We start from the raw sequence: 21,364 nt of genomic DNA on the forward strand, positions 1-21,364 counted from the left end.
AAAATAAATTCTTGATGAATGTCAAATAAAAATTTAAAAGCCAGCAGCTTCTATTAATACAAGACATTGATGTGGGTGTACTAGACTAAATAATTTCTAAGTCTTTAAGAAAGATGCATTTCCCTCAGAAGAAAATTGCCGGATTTCACAACTCAGATTTTTTTTGTATTAGGAAAATGAATTCAGTTTTCTGCAATGTCAATCTACCCATGTCTGTTTCATTTATGTCAGATGGAGGAACAAGCAGAAATATGCACTCAGAAAAATGGAGAAGGAGTGTCCAGTTCGTTGGTTTTTCAGTTTGAATCATCATATTTCACACTGTGTGTGAATAGCACCTTCCTGGTCAGCAATACCACAGGGCCTGCATGGACTTTAATTATCTGGTTTAGGAAAGGTATTAGTGGCTCCCTGTTCAGTATTTTAGCATCTCGTACATATTACACATAATTTAAACTTCTTATAAATGCACAAGGAAGCTAGTCTTCCTTTTACAAGGAATAAACTAATACTCGGAGAGGCAAAGTAACTTGTCTGGAGTCACACAGCCCTTTGGTGGCTGTCCTAGGATGCAACCCAGATGCAGCTGATTGCAGCACTGACTTCCACATGGCCATCTTGCTACCCTGACCTAGACTGCAGCTCTGTTTAAGATGAAGGAATCTAAAATTTCAATTTTTCTGTTCCATAGGTTTTTAATATTATACTCTCAGAGCACATTAAGCACTTCTGCTTTCTTCTAAGTAGAGAATATTAGTTGCAAAAGAATTTTCTAGACCTTTTATTTGGGCTTACCTCCCCAGTTTCTCAGCATCTCATAGCAAACCACAGAATGATGATTTGCAGACTACGGGATATCTTTCTTTTACAATGAAGAGCGCTATTTTAAATACCAGCCTATCCTCCCACGGGTGTGAAGAAGCAGCCCATGCCACCAAGAGGAAGTGCAGTTGCCCTCGCTGAGCCCCCTGATGCCTCTACCTCCCACAGCTGGCTGGCTGGGGCCTCTCTGAGCCTCGTGTTCTCATTTGTCAAAAGCAAATAATAATCACAAACTCACAGGATTATTCCAAAGATTGAAGAAAAATACCTCCTCACGCAGTGTCCGTTGTTGTCACTCAGAATGGTAAAACACACACCCTAATTCTGGACATTCTGAGACCAAATCCCAGCTTGCTTCCCTGACACCATGCTCTCTCAATAGGTAGGTGCCCAAAAGAATGTGGAGCATGCTGCATTCCTTAGAAAACTGTAGTCCTCCCAGATCTCTTCTGCGTCTTAACATTTTTGTTTTCAGAATTTAACAAATTCTTTGCTTTGAGCCCCCCTCCCATGCACACACTTGGAACCTGCTTAGATTCTTATTATTTTTGGCATCTACCCAAGGAAGACCCACACAACCAGACTCGTAGCAGTCCTAATCCGTCACTCAGCCCAGCTGGGCTCTGAGCACCTTTAGATGTCATGACTCCAGGCTCATAGCATTTATTGAGCACCTGCTATATGTCCGAATCAGGCCCTGGCACTTTGCGTGTATTAGGTCTTTTCATCTGCCCAATACCTGTGCAAATTAGGTACCATCCTTCCCATTTTGTGGATGAGAAAATGAAGGCCCACAGAGGTTTCAGTGACTTGCTCAAGGTCCTACAGCTAGGAGCCTGAGGGAGGGCCCTGGCTGACCTTTGTAAGAGCCTGCTGCATGCTGGGGCATTCGACAGTGAGAATGTCTCCTCCAGCAGCCCCCTGCCCAAGCTGCCTCTGCCCTTCTCTCCATAGAATTAGGCATCAAATCCCCACCCAGCGGCTGTAATGCTGGGTGCTGTGCAAGACGCTACCCCGCCTGTTGTCAGGGAGCACTTCTCTGGCTCCAGAAAGCCAAGCCCTGCTGTATACAAGAGGGGCCCTGAGGTCTCTCCCAACCCTGTTCTTACCACATCCCCCAAGATACCTTCAAACTCTGGGCATGGCCTCCCTGGGGAAACGGCTGTGGAGGGACCACCAGGTGCACGGTCACTGCCTCTCCATCAGCTGGGGCTGCTCCGGAATGTGAGGGCAGCTGGGCCTCCCACGGGTGTGGAGAAGCACCCCATGCCACCAAGAAGAAGTGCAGTTGCCACAGCGGCTGCACACTTCCTCCGCCAGAACAAGGAAGGCGCAGGGCTGACAGCGGGGCAGGTTCCTGTTTTCAGTAAGCGCTCTCGGAGCAGTCTTCCCTGTGCAGGGCTGGGAGATAGACATGTCGTCGGCCTCCTAGCAGAGCACTTGAGACTGTGGGCAGCTTGATGGCCAGGTCAGGCCCAGGCATTCAGAAACTTGGTCTTTTCCCCCTAGTTAGTAGGCAAATAAGTGGGGCTATGGATTTATTTGTTTGTATCTGCACAGCTCCCTAGGCCCACGAAGGCTGTGGCTCAGGGCTCTGGTTTTTCTGGCCTTAGTTTCCTTATTTTTTGTAGTTTCCTTATGTTACAGCTAAATGGACTCCAGAGCAGAAATTCTAGAGCAAAGGAGTCCAGAGAGACATGGGGACTTGATGTAAAGTATGATCCTTGCTTGGACCCAGGGTCAGGGAAAAGAACTAGAAAGAACATGATGGGATGGAGAGGGGGCATCTGAGCAAGTCCTGCCCAGTGGATGCTATTCCATCAGTACCGACTCTTAGGTTTGATGAGGAGAGTGTGGTTACATGGGAGAAGGTCTAGTTACCAGGGGCCACAGACACAGGGTGAACTATTTGGAATGATGTGTCATGATGGCTGCAATTTTCAAGTAAGTCACTAGAAGAAACACTATGTGTGTTTGTGTGTGTGTGTGAAGATGCAGACAGAATGAGCTAGGCGGAAAGCAAACATGAAAACTGTTAAGACTTGCCGGATGCAGGTGAAAGGTGCGTAGGTGAGCGTTGTTCTATTCTTTCAACTTTTTGGTGGGTTTGAAATTAAAATATACTATATATGTTTATATGTTATATAGTATAAAGCATATGTATGCTATGTAAATATTACATATAAATATACTCACTAATAATGTGTGTCTTAAGCAGAGAAACCCAGGTGCATGGTTAGTGGAGTTACAGTCTTCTGGAATGCTGGCCCTAGGATTGCCTGGGAATTGCCTGCTTAGGCCAGAAATGCTGGATGGCTGTGCTGGGGTGGCCGTCAGAGCCTCTTACAGACCTCTCCCCTCCCAGAGTGGGAAGAGCACCAGAGACTCAAGTGATGTGGCCACAGTCACACAGCTAGTCCCAGGGCAGAGCCAGGCCTGGTGTCTGGGTCTTGGTGACCCACAACCCCAACCCAGCAAGGCTGGTGCAGTCAAGCTGGGACAGTCATTTGGAAACTTCACCTGGTATAGTTTGTGAAGATGAATTACAAACCTCAGGGCTGGTTCTAAATTTAGAAGGCTCTGTACTAAAGAGATTCTTCCTTAGACAACTTGTGAAAACACCCGCTGTGTGGAAAGCAAGCTGGGAAGGGACAGAGGAAAAACTGCAAAAAGGCCGAGTGGGCAGTTCCCTCAGCAGGGAAGAGACGCTAGACAGAATTATACAAAAGGGGTTTTCCACCCCCAAAATTCACACGGAAGGGTACAAGAGGGTTTAAGAGGTGCACGTAGAAAGACCTGCTGGCTTAACACAAGGTGTGGAAGTTTGGGAGGGGGACATAGTCAAGTCTGAGGACACTCGAGTCACGTGGCAGGGGCAGTCAAGCGAGAGGCCTGTAGAGTGGGCTCCTGGGAAGGGTGCAGGCCATGGACAGGAGGACCTGCTGAAGACAGAGTCCCTGGTGTCAGAGTAGAGTTCAGCCTGCTCTCTCCCCCTTGCCAGTGGTCACCTAGCAGCTGCTAAGCCCTCCCTAGGCCTTGGATGCTTCATGAGTTCTCTTTCTTCTCCTAGAGCAACCATGAAGAAATGCAGTAGATTTGAGCTGATCTCCTTCAAGTTGTGCACTATACTACCTGGAAGCCTGAGCTGTGGCCAGAGTAAAGGGAGGGAACAGAAGTGCCAGCCCTGGGCCTGCAGAGTGAAAGCAGGACTGAGGCCCAGGCATGGTACTGGGCAGGTGACTCAGATGTTAGGCATCTGTTTCAGGTGCCCTGAGGGGTGGCACAACTTGTGTTTTAGAGCAGACCATTCTCTGTTGTATGTGTGTGTCAGGGGAGAAGGTTGTGAGAATCCCTGGGCTCTACCCACCAGATGCCAGGAGCACCCACCACCCTGAAATTGTGGCAACCAAAAATGTCCGAGACATTATCCAATGGGCCTTGGAGAGCAAAACTGCTCCTGATTGAGAGCCAGTAACCACACCTGTGCCACGGAGCAGTATTTTCCAACCTTTACTACCTCAAAGCACACTTGAACCTACAGTTAAACTTCTATGGCACACTTAAATTATGTTGATCCAACAAAAGAGTAAAAAAAAAAAATACTGTGCTTTGAATTTCTTTTGAAAACAATTTAATTAATGATCTTCAAAAATTTTCGTGGCACAACTCAGGGCACACCAGTGTTCTGCAGCCCATCCATTGGAAATCACTGCCACAGAGGTCCTGAGAGTTTTAAATGAATAAGGCACCTGCACCCTGAACATTGCTCTCTGTTGGGTCCTAAGTGCTGCCCTGGGATTCTCTGGCTTCTATATGGACTCAGCTCTGCAGAGGTCATCCTGCACTACATACCTCCGACAGATGCCATGTGGCCAGGCGCCCTTTCTCCCTCTTCACCATCTTACTGGCAGCCCAAGAAGAGAGAAACCCAGGCACATGGGGCCTACAGGCTTGGTGGAGGTAAAAGCTCCACCCATGGTGTGTGGCCTGCAGTCTCTGGGAGTCAGGGCTGGGAGCTGTGGTGTGGTGTGGGAGGCATGGGAGCTGTGTCTCCAAGGAGGCCACCATGTGGCAGAGGGAACTGTGTTGGGATGCAGTGAGCTCAGAGCCACTTGGCACAGTGGGGTCCCACAGCCATTAAGGGCAGGCCGGGGGCTTCTCCCCAACGAAGCCTGCACAGGAGGACTGCGTCTGAGTGTGCCGCCATGTCGCCCCTGCCCCTCCAGTGCCCTTTCCTTCCCTCTCTTGCACATTCTTCATGCTGCCAATAGTTCACACGCCTTCTTCCCCTAATCTAGGAAGGAGACCTGAGTCTGGGAGCATCATCATTTTTTCAGGCATGCATTTTGCGCTTCCTGCATGCATTCATTCATTTATTCATTCATTCAACAAACCTGTGTCAGCACTCACTATGTGCCAGGCAAGACTAGGCCTGCCCTGGGAACTCACTGCCAAACACTTTCCATCCCTATTTCCTGGACTGGCACATGATGGTATTCACTGCATATTTGCTCAACTGCTGAGTTTAGCAAACATCAATTTCATACTTCTTGTGTGTGTAACCTTCCCAGGGAGGCCAGACAGGAAGGGCTCTGCAGGGAGAGTTACGTGGCTTGCTCCCTCCCTGCCACCCTCCAGGAGTTTATGCTCCTGGAGATTTAGTGGAGGAGGCAGATGCTTGCATCAAATCCCCAAGGTCTAAACAGAGTCATCAGGAGGGGTGGCCAGGAGAAGAGCTGGAGGGGACTCCAGGACTCCTGGTTTCCCATGAGAACTCAGTGGCACTGAGACGTAGCAAGACCAGGTTGGATTCTATGTCAGCAGCGAGGTCTTCAAGGTCGACATACCCAGTCAGCACAAGGAGCAAAGACAAAAACACTTCACAGATGAGGCCCACACCAAGGACCCAGGTTTTTTCCCCTGGCCCAGTGATGTCTTGTCAAGAGACTGGGCTTTAGGGCTCACAGACACCCAGGACCATCTGTGTAGAAAGCATCTTATTTCCAGAGTGCTTCGCAAATTAATTAGCTATTAGGGCCCAGACTAATGGCCCCAGGCAGATTACAAAGATGCCAGCCATGCATGGGTTGAGGATTGCTCAGTTAAGGGCAAAGATATAGTCATCACCTTTACTAAAGGAAAGGTTCTCCTATGTAAAAACTAGCTTTACACACTTAAAATCGTCAGGACACAGTTGTTACATTTCCCCAGCTGGGGCTAGCAGGTCTCCTAACCTGAGCAATGAGAAGCCCAGTCAGCCACCTGCATGTCTCAAGGGGCTGCAGGTTCTGGGAAGTCCAGAGCTCCTAGGCTGACTCAGCATCGTGTGGCAGGGCTGCAGTGCTGAGGCCCCACACTGGGTTGGGATTCACGGCGTGGCCCAGTGTGAACAGATTCCCAGGTCTATTTCAAGGTTCCCCACCCTTCTTTAAACATAAATGTTGAAGGTTGGGGGAAAAGAAAGGTGACCCGGGAGTTAGTGAGCTTCCCGTGAGTAGAAGAACTAAGTGTGACCTGGTCCCCTCGGCAGGGGAGTTCACAGTTACTGGGCACTGTGCTTAGGGCCAGTGCGGATGGGATTCTCACATCCAGAGGAGCCCCCATGGCCAGGCAGATGTCTCCAAGAGTGGAGGTTGGCCAGTGTGTGGCTGGGCGAGGGCTGCTCCTCCAGTCAGCCGTCTATTCGGTGGCTGTTTATTAAGCACTGCTGTGTATTAGTCCTGGCTCCACGTACCAAGTTAGGAAAATGAATGAGCAATGTCGAAGAAGGGGCTGGGGGACAGGATTAGTGAGAGCAATTCTGCCTTGGAAGGGTGGCTTTTGAAATGAGCTGAGAGCAATGCCCATGAGAAGATGGAGAGGAAGACCCCCAGGTGAAGGGATGACAAGTGCAAAGGGGTGGGGCTGGGCTGGGCATGCTCGTGCTCAAGGGGCAGAAAAAAGGGAATGGGAACTGGTATTTGGGGACTCCCAGGAGAGAAACGTGGCCCTTGCTTATGTTATCTATTTATTCTTCCCAATTACTCTCTATGGTTTCGCCTGAGGAACTCAGCTCCTTCCCAGCTGCCATGGGCCTAGAGTTTAATGTAGTCATCCGCAGTTACGCAGCTGATGAGTGACACCATCCACACCCAGACGCGTGGGCTCTAGAAGCAGTGACCTCACCATCACCATCACTGTCACTGTTATTCTAGACGCCCACTGCTCCCCCACACCCTTTGCCAGCTCTGTGTCCTCAAACAAGACTCAGGCGCCATTGTGCTCCTCCTCAAGCACCTCCCCAAGACTCGGGACCAACTATCCCTTCCGTGGCCTTGGATGCACATTGGTCTGTTCCCCACCCCTCTCTCCAGCCCCCATGACACCATTGAAACCCAAGACCTCTGTACCCAACACCTATATATGGACTTCTTTGCCCCTGCACACTTGAGACAAGCCTCCCGCCTTGTCCTCAGGGTCTGTGCCCCCGCCTTGCCCTGCCTGAGTGGGTGCCTTCTCACCATGCATTCCCAGGGCTCTCCTCAGGCGGAAGTGCTTCCTTCCTCTAGGACACCCCTTGGAGTTTCATATGAACCATGGGAATGGCAGACGTTGCCTAGTGGAGTCAAGCAGAAGAGAGAGATGGCTTCACCATGGCCTTACACAGGGCTCTGAGTCTCTCTCTCAGCCTAGGTGAGGGCCGGACACTACTTGGTTACGAGGATCCATACAGTGATGTGTAGAAACCACGTAACATAGTGCAGATGCATGTCTTACACAGTAGAGTGTAAGCCTGAGAGGGCAGGAGCATGTCCAATACCTGACCACCGAGCCTAGCACAGGACCCCACCCTAAAGCGATGGCCCCTCAATTTGGCCAGTCAATGACAGTTGTGCCTTTTGAACAAAAGTATGGTAAGTTATGAATATCAACTTTTCACCTTTGGCAAAGGCAATAAGCTAACAATTCCCCTATTTGAGGGAAAGCAGACCAAGTGTTGCTCTGGAGATATGCGTTCTTGTTTCTGGACCATCTTTAAAGGTGGATAAATAGTACATTTGGATGAGCTGAATCCTCCAGGTGGAATAGAACTGAAATGTGTACAAGGTAGGACAATTAAGTTCATGACCTCATTCTAGAAAAAGTGTTACATGCCTCATTGCTGATTATCACTCTGGTTACTGGCAGCCAGAGGGAGCACTTTGAAGGTTCTCATACTGATATTCAGCAATGAGGTATGCGGCACTTTTTCTAGAATAAGTTTGCAAACTTCATTGTCAGATCTCAGACAACAACAGCTCTGATGGCCGTTCCAGAAAAAGAGTTCCAAAATAGCTTTGAATGGTGGATGAGGCGCTGACATCGGTGCATAGCTTCCCAAGGGGAGGACATTGAAGGTGACGGTAGTGATGTTCAGCAAGGAGGTATGTAGCATTTTTTCTAAAACAAGTTCACAAAATTAATCATCTGACTTTGTATGTCTTCAGAATCTGTTTCTCTGGGATGCCTCTGGGCAATAATAGTATTCTCAGGACAAAGAAAAATATTAAGCACTCTCTGTCCAGCCCTCTGCTGTGAGGAGTTGCGCAGATACGTTGATTCATCAGACCTGCTCTCTTCTGCTGTTGCTCAACCTCACCCTCCTGCCTCTGTGTCTGGGCAGACCTTGCTGTTCTCAGCTTTGCAAGGTTGCTAAAGAGGTCAGCCACTTTCCCAGAGGTTGTGAAGTTCTCTGAGCAGGGCCCAATTTCAGGTTTTTGCAACTTTGCCTTCTTTCCTAACTTCCTTTAGATGCACATATCTGCACACACTCTTATAGCCAAGAGTCTAACTCGGGAACACATTTGTTTAGACGGACATTTATGCAGTAGCTCCCATGGGCCAGCTGTGGAGCTAAGCTGTGGGGCACAAAGGTGACACACTCCTGCTATTCAGGAGCTCAGCCTAACTCAAACAGGGGCTGGGAATGAGCCACGATGACAGACAGCTGCTGGGCCTTTGGTGCTGAGAGGAACCCAAGGAAATGGCTGGCCACGCTGTAGTGAACTTGAGGCTTGACCATAGCTGGTGTTCAGCTGAACCTTGAACCTGAGAGGACCCTGCCAAGGCTAGGCATTTGAAGTGTGGAGTGTGGGCCAAGATATTCTCTGTGCCCTCTTGATAGTTTTTCATTATGGGAAGACTTCATTTACCTCCTGTCTGGAGTGGGAAGTGACCTCAGTATCTGCCACTCATTGGTTGGCCTGACTCCCGCCCTCTTTATTTTGAGTCCCCTGGGGCAGGCTGATAAATTGGGCCTCCTCAGATTGGTCCAGTCTCCATCCTCTATCCTCCATCCTTTTTTGCTCCAGCTTCTCAGCCTCCCTTTATTCTTAGCTTTCTTACTACTGTAGGAATTCCTGGCCAGGTCCTCAGCGCCCAACATGCCCTTTCAGGTACCTGCTGCTATGGCCTATCTCCTGGAAGGCTCTTTGGGTTTTGGACTCTGAATTCACTCTTGCTCTTCCACAGACCTGGGATGGCTTTCCTCAGCTTAGGGTCAGCCAGAAATAGGGATGAGCCTCCTCTGGGGCCAGCCAAGGCTTTCATCCTTCCACCCAGCTGGAGTCAAAGGCTGGTGGAAGGGCTCCATGTCCCCAGCCTGGGTCTTGTCTTTTGCCCAAAAGGGGGGAACTCTTCAGTTGTCCAAATGGCCAGTGCCCCAGACCTGGGTCTTGCCACATAGCGTTAGGGAGGAGGAGAATGAATGGCAGAGGCAACACGGTCTGCCTATAGCTGAGCCTTTACCAGAATGACTTACAGCTGTCCCAGGGCAAGAGGTCTGATGACCACTTTCACTCCTATCAGGAGCAGGAACTGTGGGTCTTTGGTGACATCTTATCTCAACTTTTTTTTTTTTTTTTTGAGACAAGAGTCTCACACTGTCATCCTAGGTAGAGTGCCATGGTGTCATGGCTCAGAGCAACTTCAAACTCCAGGGCTCATGCCATCCTTTTGTCTCAGTCTCCCAAGTAGCTGAGACTATAGGCTCCTGCCACCACACTTGGCTAATTTTTCTATAATTGGTAGAGACAGGGTCTTACTCTTGCTTAGGCTAGTGTCGAACTCCTGAGCTCAAGCAATCCACCCGCATCAGCCTCCCAGAGTGCCAGGATTACAGGTGTGAGCCATCGTGCCCACCCTAGCTCAACTCTGTTCTTCAACCACTGAGAAAAGGGGATCTTCTTGTTGTCTAGTGTGGTCATCTCTAAACTTTTCATCATGAACCCATGTTGAAAGTAAACACCCCCAACGTACTCATATTTAGTCAATTATATGCATGTATATTCTCTTTCCTTTCTTCCCTTCCTTCAGACCAGTGGGTATTCGCTGGTTGCTCGGGCCCCACAAAGGGTTGGTGCCAGCTGTCAATCATTGGCAAAACAGATACACCCACTGCCTTCTTGGAACTTACGGTTTCTGAAAGTCAGACCCGTGGAGAGACAGGGAAGGGGTGTGTCAGGAGACACCCTGGACACTCTATGAATATATACATCACAAACATAAAAATATTTTCAAAGGATAAAATATTGATAAGACAAAACTCTAGAAAGTTCTTCCTGCACTCCAGTGGATCACGTTGTGCATACCATTTGGGAGATTGTGACTCTAATAGAAACAGAAGAACAGACATCACTTCTAAACAAAGAGGGATCTTAACGATGACGTTTGAAACATTCCATTTTATATTCTCTTTGTGTCCATTTATAATCTCTCTTCTGGGAAGGTCACAGAGATCCCTGTTCATTCTGCCTAAGGACAAGGCATCACAGTCTTTCCAGAAGAAAGACTCCCAGTGGGGGTTTATGGTGGTTTTAGAAGGTGCCAGGCTCCACGAAGGGAGTTTTTTCCAGGGAGTCTCCTGACACACCCCTTCCCTATCTCTCCACGGGTCTGACTTTCAGAAACCATAAGTTCCAAGAAGGCAGTGGGTGTATCTGTTTTGCCAATGATTGACAGCTGGCACCAGTCTTTGTGGGGCCCGAGCAACCAGCGAATACCCACTGGTCTGAAGGAAAGGAAGAAAGGAAAGAGAATGGAAGGAGGAGGCTGAGGGAGCAAGTTAGAAAGAGAACCCCCCTCTTCATAGCTGGCAAACTTCCTTAAGGCTTTAATCATTTTTGATTCCCTGTGGCATGAGGCACACAGGAAGAACTCACAGATGCTTATGGAATTATTCTGATAATAGACTAGAGCCGGCCGTGTCCCTGGGACGGTGGAAATAGCATCTGGACATTCAGTGATAAGGCCTCTGCAATTAGCCCCCAGAGTCAGGCCTCTTAACTGCCCTGCCCAGTATTTTCATCTCATGCATAATTTGACCAGTAAAACTTGCCCAGCCATCTCTAAATGTGCATGAATAGGACAAAATGAGGTTAAGATCTACGATGGAGTTATGGTGGCTTTTATGAAAGTCCCTTGTAATACTCCCATTCTAAGATGCCTTAATACTTCTGTGACAAACACATTTTCCTAATAATAAGATTATGTTGTTATTATTAAAAAAAAAAGCAAGCTCAAAATTGGCCTTGTAAATTTAAAGTGATGCTGTCTGGTTAAAACTGACTGGATGGGTGTGAAATTATCTGTCCACATCTATTTTGGTGCCCACTGAGCCACAACTAATTACACCTAGCCACGTGGGGCAGCCGTGGAGGGAGAGCCTGGGATGGGGAAGCTTTGTCGCAATAGAAATATCCTTGGCCAAGACAAAATTTCAGCCCCCAAAGCCTTTTTTTTTTAGACTGGAGAATATTTCACTCTTTTTAATTTTAGTTTGAGAAGCAACAGTATTATAAACCATAATAACTGACATCTATATAGGGCTTTACTGGCTATAAAGAACACTTTGAAACATCAATAGTTATTTTAATTACTGCTACTGCTATTTATTGGAAATTTGACACATGCAAGCACTTTACATATTGCCTCACCAATTCATCACAACAAATAAATGTGGTAAATATTCTTCTTACCTTTATTTTAATTTGAGAAAACTGAGGCACTGGGACTTTAAATAACTTTCCTAAGAATACACAGCTGGTTAGAGAGGATGTTGAACCTGACCTTGGGCTTATGGACATCATGACCAAGCTCTTGAAGCTACATTTTGTTATCATTTACCCATTTTACAGATGAGAAAGCTGAGACTCAGAGAATGAAACCAATTACTATATTGTCCATTCAGGATTCAGTAAGATTTCTCTAACACCAAAGCCCATGTTTTGTCCATTTTTCCTACATCTCTTTAAAATAGTAGTAATGTATATTTATTTTCATTCAACAGATTTGAAGAGGATAATGTTAGAAATGATGCAGAATGAATTTCAGGAGTTATGCAGACCCAGGGATTTGGACACCTATCCATTTAGTTAATAGAGATGTATCAGAACTTTGTAAGAGCCTCCCTTCCCCCTGCCACACATAGGGTTAATGTTTGAGACTCTGCTTGAATTATGGGCCCAGGTGCTGTCAGGGCTGTCCTCATTCCTGGATGGGGGCTTGGCTCAGAACTCAGGCAAGGAAGGAACTGGGTGCTAAAGTGAGAACACTGAGGCCCTCTGAAAACACAAGGTCATGGCAGGCAGGGCCACGGATTCCGATTCAGCTGCTGGACTAAACGGTTGCCCTCAAGAATCCAAGACAGGGTGTCCACAGGCTTCTTGCCAGTCAGACAGTGGTCAGCACCCTGGACATCCACATCCAATGCAGGCTGCTCTCCCCAGCTCCCTCCCCGCCACTGCAGCCAGCAGGAGCCTCCAGTCAGCTTCCAGCACCCCTGGCTGAACTCCTCCTGTGGTTCTCTCACTCCTTTCTCCATGGTCACATGGGAAGGCCCTTCTCAGGGCCAGCACTAGCCTCCCTGTCCTGATTTTAGCCACCTCCTTCTCAGATGGCCTTCTGCTCCAGCAGCTGCCCCCTGTCTTCCTGGCCTCTGTGCTCCAGCCTTAGTCATCCCAGATCCTGCAGGCACCTTCTTTGCCGTCCCCTCTCCTATGCCTGCCCACTAACATCTCAGACCTTTCTGCACACAGGCCTGGTGAGGCCTTTCTTCTGGTCAGGAGCTGGCCAATGGTGTCTGCTGGACGGAGGATAGAGGGAGAAAGACACTAAAGGGCGGAGGAAATGGAGGGGTGAGGACAGTCTGGGGGTGCCCGGAAGGAAAATAGGGAAGGAGATTTTGCGTGCCCCCGACAAGCCCCACTGTCCAGCCATCCACCTGGACCCACTTCAATCCTGAAACAAAGATACAGGAATAAATGACTACAAAGAAACAGTGGGGCTCTTTTACAAGTTACAATTATGAAATGATTTTTAAGAGAAAACATATGCCCATGTGTATGTATGAAGTGCTCATTGAGAAAGGGGGGTACCCAGGAGGCTGCGTTTTAAATTCCCTTTGAAAGGAGAGGGCAGCCATCTCCTTGGCTACCACTCATGGTGTCACTTTCAAAGTGTGACACCTTTGCCTGGGAAATCAGTCATTTTCAAGTGCCAGGCATTTAAATGGCTTCTGACAGCCAGAAGGTGATGGAGGCAATTAAACTTCATGTCTGTGACAGATGGAAAAGGCATGTTGTCAAGTCTGCAAGACCTGAAGGAAAACATGACAGGTGCTTGCTCTGAACTAAAGGGGCAGAGCCACAGCCCAGGTCCTCTCAGCTCCCAGCTGAAGAAGTACCGGGGAGGGACCCCTGAGAGGGCTCCCAACAGGTATCTGGGCGAGGCTTTCACACCCCACCTCCACGGGCTAAGGGGCAATGACACAGCTAAGCCACAAGGACAGTGCTGTTTGTCAAAGACGTCTGGAGACGGGAGGCTGAGTGCTGATTCTGCTTGGCTTACGCAGACTGACAGACACACAACCTGAATCCAACTCCCCAGCAGTGAGTTATTTGGGACAAGTAGTTTATCTCTCTGAGCCTCTGCCACTCTTGAGGAAAAAGGGCACACTCATTGCTCCCTAGCTCAGAAGTTGTGTGAGCACAGATTGAGAGCAGCACGTAATGTGCCTACGGTGCTGTTTTTGGTGCCTTCTTTCTCTCTCCTCCGTGCACAGACACAGTGGTAAGGGGTTTAAATTTGCAAATACAAAACACCAAGGTACAATCTTTCTGTGGGGAAGTTGGCAATATATTGTTTTTTTTTTTAAAGAAAAGATTTAAAAATGAGTATAAAATGTAAGGCAGGACTCCTGGACCTTGAGTTAGATAAGGGATTCTTAGATATCACACCAAAAACAGAAGCAGTTAAAAAAAATAGATACATTGGACTTCATCGAAATTAACAACTTCTTTGCTACAAAAGATGCATCAAGTAAGTAAAGACAACCTGCAGAATGGGAGAAAATATTTACAAATCATGATAATGGACTTGTATCAGGAAAATATAAAGAACATTTACAACTCAGTAACAAAAAAACAATTCAAGTTAAAAATGGGCAAAGGATCTACATAAACATTTCTCTGAAGAAGATGTACAAATGGCCCCTAAGTACAGGAAAAGATTCTGAACATCATTATCACTAGGGAAACGCAAATCAAAACCAAGATGAGATACCACCTCCCACCCACGAGGATGCCTATAATAAAACAAACAAACAAACAAACAAAAAGACCCAGAGGATAACAAGCATTTCTGAAGATGTGAAGAAACAGGAACAGTCATGCATTGCTGGTGGGAATATAGAATAATGCAGCCACTTTGGAAAACAGTCTGGCAACTTCCTACTTAGAAGGTTAAACAGAGAGTTGCCATGTGACCCAGCAATTCTACCCTTGGTGAGAAGTGAAGACAGACTTCCATATAAAAACTTGACCATCAATCTTCATAGCAGCATTAGTTGTAATTGGCAAAGGTAGAAACAACTCAAACATTCATCAGCTGATGAATAAATAAACAAAATATGGTTTATTTACATAATGGAATATAATTCAGCAATAAAGAGGAATAAAGTATAATGCACGCGATCAACAGATGAAGGAAAAGAAGCCAGGTACAAGAGGCCACGTAGTACATGATTCCATCTGTGAAATGTCCAAAATAGGCAAATCTATAGAGACAGAAAGTAGATTAGTGATTGCCTGGGGCTAGCAGTGAGGGTTGGAGATGGGAAAACCTGCTAATGGGCACAGGGTTTCTTAGTGGGTTAATGAAAATATTCTAAAATTAGATGGTGAGGGTTGCACAACTCTGAATGTAACTAAGAACGACTGAATTGTGTAGTATGTGAATTATCTCTTGGTAACACCATTTTTAAAAAGTTAGCTCTAAATGTCAAGAATCATGACTTAAAATATATAAATGTTCATTATATATTTACACATATATATGATACAATGAATTCTCCTCTAATAAATATGTTTATATGGCATCTTTTTAATGGTGAGCCATTAAAATGTTATGTAAATAGCTCATTCAATACAATTTTATTACTTTTCAGGAAAAAAAATTCTATACCTTTTGACCAAGCAATTTCTTTGAATCAGATAAACATTGTTGTGTGAGTGGATATAGCTATAAATATTTACAGGACAGTATTGTCTGTAACATCATAATACTGGAAACAGTGATAGCTATCATGTATTAAATACTTAAAACCTGTAGTGCACCATACTGTTATACAGAAGCCTTCTCAGTTCTTCAGTATTGAGACCTAGGGAAGCTAGCAATATTGTTACAGTCCTCATTCTGGAGGAAGAAAGTCTCATATCAGCCACAAATCAGAGCTGGGATTTGCATCCAGGCAGATCATCATTTGGGGCCCACAGGTCCTAATGACCCCATGATTCTCACCCTGATAGCCTGTAAGTAGGGTGCTGGTATTTGAAACAACATTGTGACAGCACAGAATGATAATCACAGTGGATTGTTGGTGACAAAACAGGTTACAAAACAATATGCTGTCTTTATATCTTACTTATAAATACATAAATATGTATATACACACTCACATAAATATATCCATGTCCACACACACACACTCCTGCAAGAGGTGCTCTGCAGGCTAACGATGCGCAGAAGTGGTTCTCTTTGAGAGGATTATGTGTGATTTTAATTTCCTTTGTTTTTCTCACCTGTATTTTCTACAGTAGATTTTTGTGCTGCTATTTTTGCTTTAAAAACTGCAGAAGGTTTTACTTTTAAATGAACTAAGGTTACGCCTATGGATTTAGGCAATACCGGGCAGCCTTTTTCTGGGGAGCAAAGAGTATTGCCCGGGGGCCAATCTCTGAAGACAGGGTGGTTACTGTTGGGACTTCTCTCGGCCACCTCCTTCCTCCCTCGGGGGTCTCACTCCTCTCCTGCTGCCTCTTACTTTCCCTCATTAGACTTGGCTATGGGCTTGTCCTCTGATCCACTTACATGATAAGTGATAATGACTATTTTACTCTTCACATGAAGATTTTAGTGTGCAGTTCATCTCTTAAGTGTAATTTAAGTTTTTTCTTATTAAAAATTTAATATTAATTCATGGGAGAAAAGTTACAATATTCTAAAAAGTATAAAAAGCTGCCATCATCTCTCCCCTTGACTTGATGGAGGGCTCTGGGCATTGACAAAGCAGACTGTCCGAGGAGTCTGGCGGGGAGACATGCGGTGGGGCCAAGACACCCAGGACTTTCATTCGACCTTCCTCCGGTGGCAGGTAGGAAACCACCTTGGGTCAGAAAACCCAGATCTTAACCTCTTTCACCAGGGTGAAATGACTCATGTAGGTCATTTAACATTTGAACCACTATTTCCTGCGTGTACCCAAATTCTTCTTGGAGCATGCACAAAAGAATGAATAAATAAGCAGTATATTTTGTTTCAAGTAATACTTGTTTTTCCTACTTGCTAGGATGGTAGCAGGTTATTTAAATGGGAGGGTACAAGCGAGAGCTCTGTCTTGAGCAGAGTGGCAAGCATTCATAAATACGTGTTGGAGCAGACTGGGGTGGGTTCTGATTTGTCTCAGGAAGGCCTTTCTAGTCTGAAGACATTGAAAGCCACATTTTGAGCCCTGCCCTCCACTTGGCACTCCTGCTATGGGAGAAGCCAGACTCCATCTCCCCAGCACAGTGCTGGTCACCCTGCAAGGACTTTGGTGATGAGTCCCCATCTGCCAGCTACTCAAGAGTGAAGTAGAAAATAAAGTTCTGTGATCTGCTTTGTGGCTGCTGTTCTCAGTGGTGGGTGGTACACTGTAGGGGATGCAGAGAAAGCTTTATAATCCTGGCTCTGCTACTGATCAGTCCCAACATGCTGACACATTACCTACTCACTCTTGCCTCAGTCTCTCCATCTATAAATGGGGATAATAATTCCTGGAGTGTTTTTCTGGGGAGGTCACAGGAGAATATGAAAATAAATGACCTGGTTCTTAACAGTTTCCTAATAAATGTCTAATTCTCTCTTGTTTCTCTTTAAGTAAATACACCCAAGCACACAGTCACATATGTACCTATCTCCAGGACCAGCATTGAGTAGATGTCCTTCAAATCTTCCATTCTAGATGCTGTCCTGGGTCACGGCTAGTCCCAGCACATGGTTCTAACAGCCCTCTTGAGAATGAGGGAAACCCCATTCTGATATTCAAAGGTCATCCAGCAAGGGTTAAGCTAAACCTTTGCTTTTCTCATCCAAATTCTATGGGTTGGCTCAGCACCTGTGGCTCAAGCAGCTAAGGTGCCAGCCACATACACCTGAGCTGGCGGGTTCAAATCCAGCCCGGCCCGCCAAAAAACGACAGCTGCAACTGAAAAAAATAGCCGGGTGTTGTGGTGGGTGCCTGTAGTCCCAGCTACTTGGGAGGCGGAGGCAAGAGACTTGCTTGAGCCCAAGACTTGGAGGTTGCTGTGAGCTGTGATGCAACAGCACTCTACCCAGGTTGACAGCTTGAGGCTCTATCTCAAAAAAAAAAAAAAAAAAAATTCTGTGGGTTTTCACCGTTTAAAACCAAGAACAACTGTTCTTAAGAAGAGGAAAGGAGAAGTGCATTCTCATGCCCTAAGACTGGGGTTTCAAGATGGAACTTAATTATCATTCCTTCAATTCCTCTGTCAGAAGTTTTGCCAAAATTCAAGTACAACAAATTAGAGTAAAACTTACAACTTTCAGGGTCAAGACAAGAAGATGATTTCGGTGTAGAAAAGACTTAAGATGTGTGGCCGTTGAGAAATAGCGTCTGTCTGTTCTTTAGTTTCCAGAGTTCCCTTTCTGAGTTGTCCTGGCCCCAGCTCAGCTGTCCCACTGTGCATTAATGACCCCCTTCCAGGTCTGGGAACATTCCCTGGGGAGAGTCGGTGTGGGGCAGAGGACATGATGCTCAGGATCTCATCCCTCTATCCTTAAACCAAACAAGTCATCACTGGACTCCCTGGCCCAGACACTGCCCTCTTCAGTTCATCCCACACTCAGCCGGTTGGGCCCCCACCCTGCCATTCACTCCAGGCCCATTCTGTTCCACACATGGCTCCTGATGCCCACTGTGCAGGGCTCTGGGGTGAAGGAACAATATCCTCACAACTCCTTCTAACAGGAGTTCACTTTCAGGAGGTCTCCTGGGTGCTGTGAGCCAATTCCAGAACCATAGATACAGAGGCAAATGACCCAGTGCCATTTCTGAATGCTTTTCATAATACGCCATTCAAAGCCTATCCTGACTGCCATTGCCTATAAAATGTCTGCCTGTATCCCGGTGTCAGCACCGTGTAAACAGCATGGCTTGCTCAGTGTGAGATTTAATGCCCTCTAAACTCTACTCCTCACTGCCCTCCATGCAGTTTCTCTCTTCATTCCGGAGTAGTCACTGGTCCGTCCGTCCGTCCGTCCGTCCATCCATCCATCCATCCATCCATGCCCTCACTCACACAGTCACTTGCTCACTCATGCAACATGTATTTTTTTGTGGATTCCAGGCTCTGTGCTAGGGATACTGGAACACTCAGGACCCAGCTCCTATCTATGGCTCCTTTCGGTAATTGGGCCCCTGACCTCCTGTCATCCCTGCTGGCTCCCCCAGGAGGTGTCACCCATCCTAGTCTTCCCATTCATGTTCCCCCTTCTGAGTCAACTCAAGTCCCACTGCTTTTCTGCAGCCCCCCGGGGCCATCCTCATGCCCAGAAATCCCACACTCCTCTGAGTTCCCAGAACACAAGGATTCTTAACTTTCTCTTGACCCTGAAAATAGAGATCCTCGTTTTGGGGGCCCTGGTGTGTGTGTCCTACTGGATATAGTTGGTATTTTTAAAAATACCCATCTACCTAACTCAGGCTGGGGACTTACTCTTTTTTGTGACTCACTTTGCCTAGAATAAAAGAGTCAAAATAAATTAGGGGGTGATAATTCTCAGATACGTGGTAATGGACTTCAGTGCCTCCAGCAAGCCAGCTGGAGATGCCCAGTGATCTGGTCAAGGCTTGAGAGTCACACGTCTGGTTTCCCCCCAGAGAAGTGAAGAGAAGCCCTGGGTTTGGAGTTGGAGCATCTGGATTCAGGCTCTGCTTAACAGAGAATTTCTCCCTAAAAAGACATCGCCTTCCCTGCCTGATGTCTTGTGAGAGGAACAAAATTATCACAGTGGGCAAGTGTCTCCACCTCTGCCCTGGAGTTTCCACCTCTAAAGCTGAGACCACACTGGATCTGCCTCACAGAGTCTGTCTGAGATATAGACCAGCTTCCCTGCATGTGGCCCTCAAACAGTGCCTGGGTGACAGTGCCTTTGCGGTCTTGTCTGTGTGCTGGGCCCCAATGCAAGGGCTTTGCAGGATGTGGCTCACTGGATCCACACACTGCCAGGTGGATGAAGGATTCCCTGGGCTTTCCGTCCTTCCCCCTTCCCTGTGAGGTAGACACCACATTCCCCCTAATACATGAGGGTCCATGTTCAGGCATAGAACTGAGGAGCTGGTGGGTGCCAGGAAGGAGCTGGTATAGCCTCTCGTTCCCCCCAGGCCAGGCCGCCTGGCCTCTCATCTGCTGTCCACCCTGCTTCTGGTGGCTTTGCTTGTTGGTGCCACCTGCCCAGGTGGCTTGTGGGCGGCTCCTCCTGGCAATGCTGATGTGTCCGTTTCTGAAAGGACACTTAGGTTTGTATGTGTGTCTTTGTAAGTGTGTGTCTGTGTCTTTGAGTGTCTGTATTTGTGTCTCAGTGTGTGTTTCCAAGTGTCAGTGTGTCTGTGACTGTGCATGTCTCTGTGTGTCTCCGTGGCTGTGTGCGTCTCTGAATGTGTCTGTGTGCATATGACTCTCTCTGTGATGGAGTGTGTCTGTGACCCTGTGTATCTATATGTGTCCTTAGCTAGAGACAGGCCTCAGCTCTGAGGTGACTGCAGTGGCTGAGGTCAGGGCACCTTACACCATGTTCAGAGGCTCCAGGAAGAAAAAGCAGTGATCAGCAATTGTGGTTTTGGCCTGCACTATTTTTAAAGATACAAAAACAACCACCAGCGGAAATGCATTACCATTTAATAGCTAGGTCAGATTTAGATAACACCAGGGCCCTGCCAGCATGACGGGGCAGACCAGAGGCCTGATCCTGCACGCCACGCAGGGTCCTGTGAAGACCGCTGCATTACCAGCAGTGTGGCCAGCACACCTGCCATGCAGATGTCCCCTGCTGTCTTCCCTGCGTGGTCTCTTGTACCCTCATGCCCTTGTGGAGTGTGGTTTATGGTTCCCGTTCACAGAGGGTCATGTACCCAGGCTCCCTTTATCAGGGCGTCACAGAGCTGGAGTGAACCTGGGTCCTCCTGCCTCAGAGCCCCTGCCTTCTGTAGGACTCTGATCAGCACCCGCCCCCACTCTCTTTATCTGCAGGCGAGGGCTAGGCTGCCGTTGGTCTACTTAACCACTGATTTTCCATGGAGAGAGAACTTTCCTTCAGAAAGATCAATTACAACAAAATAAGAGAGAGGAAAGTAGAAGCCGTCTTACAATATCAGTGTCACCCACGCCGTTAACCACTTCCTCACCATGTCAGGGACCTGGCTTGCTGTAGCTGAAGAACATGTTGAACACCTCAGGACCCCATGCTGACTTTCCTGTGTCCTGGATGAAGCTGGGCTGAGCAGCTCCTGCTGTCCTGCAGGACTCAGGCTTGGACCTTGATGGTTTGAGTGTGTCTGCACACATGTGTTTTCCATTAAGAGAAACTACATCCGGTGGTTCTCAGAAAAGGGCCCCCTCATTGTTGGATAAATAAACCCCAGGGAACAGGAGCCCAATAATAGTGCTAAATCATCTTGACCCTTGCATGCCCCCGTCACTGGATTTCAGGCCCTGGGCTTGCCGGACACTTCCCTCTGGTCGCTTCTTATTTAGCTTCTGATTTATTTAGCTCAGTGTAGTGCCCAGAATTGAGGTAAAGACACCATGGAGTCAACCCGATTAATGCTCTCTTTATGGTGCAGTAAGAGGACCTGTTCACGGCAAAGGTACACCACCTTGTTCTGGGTATAAAAACTCACTCTCACATAATGTGGGATGGAGAGCCGGCCTGGAAGTGGGCTTCTGGGACTGCCGTCCTGGCTCTGACA

General features: G+C 47.3%; 2 protein-coding genes across 2 annotated transcripts in view; one reads left to right on the forward strand and one right to left on the reverse strand.

The window, feature by feature from the left end:
• The window catches only part of SLA (Src like adaptor), a 33,358-nt gene extending 31,260 nt beyond the window's left edge, over positions 1-2,098 (reverse strand). The window contains exon 1 of the mRNA XM_053558275.1: positions 1,949-2,098. The gene's annotated coding sequence lies outside the window, so the exon portion shown is untranslated. The remainder of the gene's footprint in view (positions 1-1,948) is intronic.
• TG (thyroglobulin) overlaps positions 1-21,364 on the forward strand; it is a 231,284-nt gene that overhangs the window by 173,144 nt on the left and 36,776 nt on the right. The window lies entirely within an intron of this gene.

The sequence above is a fragment of the Nycticebus coucang genome, chromosome 13, assembly GCF_027406575.1.
Source record: "Nycticebus coucang isolate mNycCou1 chromosome 13, mNycCou1.pri, whole genome shotgun sequence".
NCBI classification, from domain to species: domain Eukaryota; kingdom Metazoa; phylum Chordata; class Mammalia; order Primates; family Lorisidae; genus Nycticebus; species Nycticebus coucang.